Here is a 7,760-nt window from a genome sequence, read left to right as displayed (position 1 = left end):
AACTATTTCAGAGAAAACAATAATAAAAGATCAGATAGAGTTCTGCTTCACATTATTGTGAGTCCAGATGAACCTAGCAAAATGAACAACACTTGATTAAAATTTCGATTAGAAAACACATTTAAAAGTTACTAACTTTTGTCTCTTTCACACAAATTTTAGGGAGTTTTTGCGCTGACGTAATAATTCAGCTTTTAATAGGTTTATTGGAATTTAACAGATATCTTTATAACGAATATATGTTATTAATAACTTATTAGATACACGTAAATTATTGTCACAAAAGAGAAGGAATAAATTTTTCAGATGAAGTTGAAAGAACGCAGCGTTTATTTAATATTTATCAAGATTAAATTGCTTCGTTAACTGTCTTTTCTCGCATAATAGCTAGCTCACCATTGAGAGACAAAAGAGGTCTCCTTTCGCTAGGGATACAGTGATGTGAAACGAAAATCTTGTATGGTTGTTCCAAGGATGGCGTGCTGGTATTTTGGGAATATAAGGTAACCATCACTCTGATTAAACGCCTAAGTTATTTAAGAGATTAGCAGTATGCAATCAATTAATAACAGATGAAGTTTAGTCCTGCTATTTCATTATATACAACTATATATAATTCAAGCCAAATCACTTTAATAGAGAGATTAAAATCAAGTTATTATTTTAGCAAATATCAGGTATATTACAGTAATTCTTGTCTGAAAGAAGCTACACTTCAGTATTTCACTACTACGTCATAAAGGTGCAAGAATGATTCACAACGCAATAGTTCATGATAATTCACATCTTTCGTAGAAAGATTTGGAAAATAACGCCATTTGGAGAATGTTATTTAGTTAAAACGATAGCTTCAAATAGATCTTTATATTAGTAATGAAAATGCTGATTTCATTGCTTTTGATTCTTTATCAATTTCTCTCACATATATTTTTACAGAAATTCGTTTTCGAGGTTACGAAGTAATAACTATCTAGTGGCACAAACGCATGTGGAACTGAAATGATTTATGAACGGATAGCTGTAAAATCAGTAAAAAAAATATAATTAATCTGGGATCCTTGAATGTGGCGGAAATATTAGGTTGACTTCTATGGTCGAAAACAAAAACGCAAAAATTTTCATTCCGTAAGATTTCAGTTTATAATGGTTCAACTAATTTTATAAGAATCCGAGGTATATGAGATACTGTTAACATTAGACACGAAAGTATTGTTCAAGACCTAAGTATCATACACAACATTAAGTTAACGCACTTTAATCATTGTAGGTTTTAGTTTTATTAAGTACTGAATTATGGCAGTAAATATTTCATTTGTACTCAGTCTATTACATAGCATTAGCTTACAAGTTAATCACTCAGTATCATATGTAAAAACGATTCAAAATTCAGAAAGTAAGTATGGTTTTCCTTGTTAAAACTTAAACGTTTCCTTTATATCTACAAATAATACCTCATTGTTACCCTCTTCTAAAAACTGGTCGTTTATAAACCACAAATGATACCTCATTCTTTTACCATTACCAGTACATGCTCATACGTTCGTTAAGAAATTTAAACCAAAGAATTATCAATAGAAGAAATGACATTTATTTCATTCAACAATGTAGAAAGGAACAACTAACCCATAATTTTGTAATGGTAAAACTATCAAAAAAATTTAATGAATACACAAACATTATCCAAAATTTACAGAAAAAAAACTACTTAAAGCCATGTTGAATACGAAATACAAAAAACTACGTGATTTACAAAAACAAAAAATGAACCTAGACCATCAACTGGCATGCTGGATCAAATCAGAAATTTACGGACTTATACAACGATACATAAACCAAAATAAACACTAGGAATGACAGAGAGAAAAAGATCTGCCACAAGAAAAAACTAAGATGCAAACAGAAAAGACACCACACGACAAACCGTTGACTAACCTCATAAATAACAGATCCGATCGACAATTAAACACAGACGAGATACATCTACTTAACAAAGGACTCAACTTCGGAATAGCACCTAGGTACATTCCAACCATGGAAATCAAAACATGCTTAGAAGACCTAACCAGGAGACTTGCGATACTTTTCACAGAAAACAAAAACGAGAAAACAACCAACAGAAAGAAGACAACTTAGACAATTTTATTGACATCCAACAGCGAAACTTCTCAGGAAAAATTAAAAATTAATATTTTCCAGAAACATCTGAAAACAACATCTTAAACGATTTTTTCAAAGAATTTTCTCACAAAACAAAGCTAAAAAACAATCTTACAAAAAGAGACATTAATTCCATTAAAAACAAAGCTAGACAAAAACAAAAATCCTGAAAGCAGATAAAGGAAACGGTATAGTGATAATGAACACGAATGTATACATCCAAAAAATGAAGAACATCATCCTATCAGACACGAACAAATTTAAACCAATACACACAAATCTAACAAAGACACACGAAACGAAACACAATTTCACAAACACTTTATACCTAACTACGCACTCTACAAATGTACGGCATCCCCAAACCTCATAAACCAGATTGTCCATTACGACCAATAATGTCCACATATGAATCGTTTAATTACAATCTTGGTAAATACATAGCATGGGCTTTTTCCAAATATGCAACATCAGCCTGCTCATTCAAAGACTAATCTTAATTCAAGTTTAATCTTAATAAACTTAATGGCCAGTTTCGATGTTATATCCCTCTTTACAGAAGTTCCAACCGAAGAAGCCTGCAAGGTAGCCTTAGAACTCTATATCAGGGACCCTAACCCATCTATAGACATTCCCAGCAACCAATTAGCAACCCTCATAGAATTCACCACGATGAAGACAAATCATGTTCAACAACCACAACAAATGGCCTAAGCATGGGCAACCCAGTATCACCAGTTCTAGCCAATATTTTTATGACACGAGTTGAAACACAAGCAATTAACACAGTATTACATCCACCACTATACTGGTACAGATATGTAGATGACACGGCTGCGGGATTCACATCTACAGAACACACACTTAATTTTTTCAAATCACATTAACGCTATACATCCAAACATCAACTTCACATGTGAACAAGAAGAAAGCAATCAAATATCATTTCTTAACCTCAGAATTACAAGAACCGATACACAATTTAAAACAGAAATCCACCGAAAAAAATTCACCCATACCGGACTATACATTTCTTGGGACTCAGCACATGAAACAAAACAAAAACTCAATATACTAAGCAACCAAATAAACACAGCCATATAACTATACTCACAAGATAAAATTAACGGTGAATTAGACAAAATAAAACAATACTTCAACATCAATAAGTTTCCTCCACAAACCGTAAAAACATTATACGCACACACCTAGATAGGAAGCAAAATCAACCAACAAAAGTAAATGTATCTCACGAATCAAAAAATCACGAAACCATATACTGCTGCATACCATATATTCCCGACATCAGCAGAAAAATAACCAACAAACATTTGGCACAAACTAGTAACAAAATATGACATTTCAGTTGTTACCAAATTTATTCAAAAACCAGGCACAAAACTGAGGTCTATACTATGTAAAAACTACACTGACAAATACGACACCAACATTATTTATAAAGTACAATGTGATAACTGCCACGACTTCTACATTGGAGAAACAAGTAGAAAAATGGAAACCAGATTCAAAGAACATTAAAAGCACCTTCACACTCAAGCCCAAAATAAACCAATACAAAGGAACACCTTTATACTTATATTGAAAATAATATAATAATAATAAAAAATTATATATTCAAACATCTAGCACGCCCTCTACATCCTGACTCTTAGTTACACAACCCCTTTCAAACATGTAATCAGCTTCCGGTCAGTTACCTCTTTCTTTCTTTGTGAACCTGACGATGACTGAAGAAGGTCGAAACGATGTTCGCTCCTTTACATAAACAATTTTCTCAACCCAAACGAGCCGTTTCTACATACATACATAATGTTTGTTTGTTTTTTCTTCCATTTGTTCATATTAGTGATTGTAAATATTTAATGTTTGTTTTTGTTTTTCTTGCAAAAACAGTAAACAAACACTACATTAATATATACAAAAACACAAAAAGCGAGAGCGGAGGCAGTGCGGCTCAGAAATCATTCCCCACCCGACCCCCTACAACGCAAAGGGGCGAGACGTCCGGCCGCCAGAGTTAATAAAACGTCCCAAAATCCAGGCGCTGGTAATCTGCCTCAAGACGGAGTAACAGACGATACCTGGCCCTACCCAGTACGACACCGGAGCCTGCTCCAAGACCAAGTTGTTCCGAGTAAGCCAGATGACGTAATTAAAGATGGTAATGTACTGGAAGGTGAAGGCCAGGTGGCTGAGAACCTGCAGCCACCGAGGGCATGTGGTCACCACTACAAATACTACAAGTTATTTTACAAGAGTAAAATAAATATGTCCGTAGGCCTGACATATCCCGCACTGCGGGGTCTGGCACTCAGCCAACACGTGGCCCTCGAGGCCACAGCGGCGACACAGCCGACGCATTCCCGGGTAATGACACATTACCCGAAATCCGTTCTCCGATATGAAGTTCGGAATCAGTCTTCATGTTCAAACACACGTCGGTTCCCGGTGCACATATTTGGGCGCATCTGGTGCGCCTAATGTTCCAGTTTTCGCACGGTCCTATACGCCGAAAATACGTCCTTCACGACGTCATGGGAGAGCTCAAAAGGAACTGACCGGAGGATGATCCACTTCACGTTCTGTCCGGCCGACTTCACAGGCCCCTAAGTCGCCGCATAACGCCCGTTGCCAAAATGTTGTAGACATTCTACAAAGCTACCCCCGACAGCAGCGTTCAAAGCGTCAATGGCCAATTAGGATAGCGTGGCCGCAGGCACCACGAGGCGGATGGACCGCGGCCGAGTAGAGTAAGGTCGAATGGCCGTGGCCATACCGACTCACACACACGAAAACCCGACACCAACACAGCACAGAGGCGACACTCGAACAAGGACCCCGAAAGAAACTTAACACGGTACTGGACAAGATATTCACGATATACGGGAACACATCAATCACAGTCCCCACGCCACAAATGGGAGGGACCCCTTCACACGCGACGGCCCGAAGTCTGAGAACAACAGTTCAACAATCAGGAGCACACCAAACTAAATGTCTATTTAGTTGACAAGCCTCATTCACAATGCTGAGTAACGATCTTCTAATCACGTGCACCTTGTGTGATACACCTGTGTGTGAGTTGACCCATTTTAAGTGGTTATAAATGTGGGGGTGTCCTAACTTTTTCCTCAGTTAGAATATGCATTTTTGTAGAATTACATTTTACAGAAGATCTTGAAAAGTCCTTTCTTCAGTTTTAATTGTTTAGCTATATTACTTTAATCTCTCGGTATTGTTACAAGTGAGATTAAATATCCACTTATCCAACATTGTTACAAAAATACACAGGCTTTCATAGGGTGTCCTAATTTTTTCACATGACTGTATAGTTGAACAAAGTGCTCACTGCGCTTGTGGTATTCTCAGATAAAACTAAACTCAATAAATACCAAATTTCATAAAATGGGAAGCTTATTAGAAAATGTCAGAACTATATGACTAAACCAAACTTGAAATGAAGATTAAAGATAACTCTTTCACTTTTAAACAAACGTACATTACTAGAAAGTAAGAAAGCACGTGGTATAAGTGTAGATTGTGTAAAGAGTAATTACTACCTCGGGTCTGTATCCTGAACCCAACAGCTGTTGAATAGTGTAATAAACGTCATCTTTCTGTGAGAGTTAACATCGTTTGAAGATACAGTTGAAAACTTTATCAGTACAATGAGAAGCAGAACAAAATCCCAATATCATTCGGAGGTCAAGCTGTAAATTCCAGTTATATATAAGTATGTGTGTAATTGTATAAGAATGACCCCTCCCTCGAAAAAACCAAAACAAAACAAAACAAAAACGTAACAACAACCGAGGATACCACCTTGATATTTTCATTAATATGGCCATAAATACAACTACAATGCTATCTCAAGCACATTACAAGACTGATTTGATAGATACAAATGGAAGGAAAGAAGTCTTTCAATTTATTCTATGCACGACGAAGTGTAGAACACGAATATGTTTATGAAAATATATCGTTAACGGATTATCTTGTGCAGGATCATGTATTATTCACAGATGGAGAACTTGTTTGAGCGCAAATATAATATAAAATATTATATTGAGGATAATACAAAATACTATTTGTTCATCATATAATTCTTAGTAAACTTTTATTACAAAGAAAAATATTTAAAACTACATAATACATTTTAATTATTTTATTAAAGTGAAGGAATTAATAGGAAAAAAATCGAAATGTTAAAAAAAAGATACAATCTAAATATAGTACACAGGTAGCAGATCTTACGAAACAAGTGAGATTGCAGTTTCTTGTTTGAAGTTTAACAGTTTTCAAACATATTATTATATGAAAACCGTTGGAAATTTGAAATTCCATGAGCAAATGTTTAATTCCAATACAAAATATGATAAATAAACTGAGTAAGTTATGCTACAATTTGAAATAAATTTCAAATTAAAATATATGATATTTTCAAGTCTTTTTTTTCTTTATGAAAGTATTAATAAATATTAAGAGACAGTCATGTTTTATTTATAAAATATTTAACTGTAAAGAGAAAAATTTCACTAAATGAATCTATTGCTTATAAAAATATTTCTTGGTTCCCTACTTTCGTGCTTATTCATGAAGAACTGAAATTTATATAGTTGTAGCTTTGCTAGTTCTTTCCTCACCAACCCCTTCTAGTGGCAAAGCGGTATGTTTACAAACTTACAACGTTAGAAACCGGGTTTCCATTCCCGTGGTGGGCAGAACGCCGATAGCCCATCATGAAGCTTTGTGCTTAACACCAAACAAATACAATTTTCTCATCAACTTTTCGTGAGAGTGTATGTATATAAAAAACCTAAACTATTACATTTTAATTCTGTTTTATTATTCCAAACTACTCAACTTTTCAGAACAGCAATTTCAACAATAATTCTGGACTAAGCACAAATAAGAAACTATAAAAAAAATATTGTCTAAGAGAGATTGTTTAATTATTACTAATATTATTTTAATATTTTTCTTTTTACCCAAACAGACACAATCACTAGGGATTTATAGTTCAGCTTTTTTTTAATCAGAAGGAGTTTTAATACAAAAATGTTTTCGTTCATTTGTTTGTTTTTAAGTGTAGAGCAACACAGAACCTGCACTGTTCTTACTGGGGTATCAAACCTAGAACTTTAGTATTATAAGCCTTAAATGTCACCGCTGAACCGCAGCGAGTAAGGCAAAAAGTATATTTTCGTAAAGTTTTTGTAATGCACTTCAATGTTTCTGGAATTGTACTGTTATTAAAAATATTTATTAAATACAGCACAAATATTATTTTGGAACACATATGAAAGTTTTTGGTTTCATTGTTGTTTTGACATTCTGCAGTTCAAGCTTGAATAATTTTAAAAATAAGCTTTTGTTTTAATGTATGAAGATAAATCGAATTCAAGAAAAAACCTTTTTTTACCTTTAGAATGTAAGTTTTCTGAGCGGTTTTACGTTTTTTTATTTCATCTGAAACAAATATTCAACTGTCAATTTAATACTGATTTAGGTATGTTTTGTTTTTTCTTATAGCAAAGCCATATCGGGCTATCTGCTATATATGGAGTCTCCCAGTTTTCCCC

The sequence above is a fragment of the Tachypleus tridentatus genome, chromosome 11 (assembly GCF_004210375.1).
Source record: "Tachypleus tridentatus isolate NWPU-2018 chromosome 11, ASM421037v1, whole genome shotgun sequence".
NCBI lineage: Eukaryota > Metazoa > Arthropoda > Merostomata > Xiphosura > Limulidae > Tachypleus > Tachypleus tridentatus.
This window is presented reverse-complemented; position numbering follows the sequence as displayed.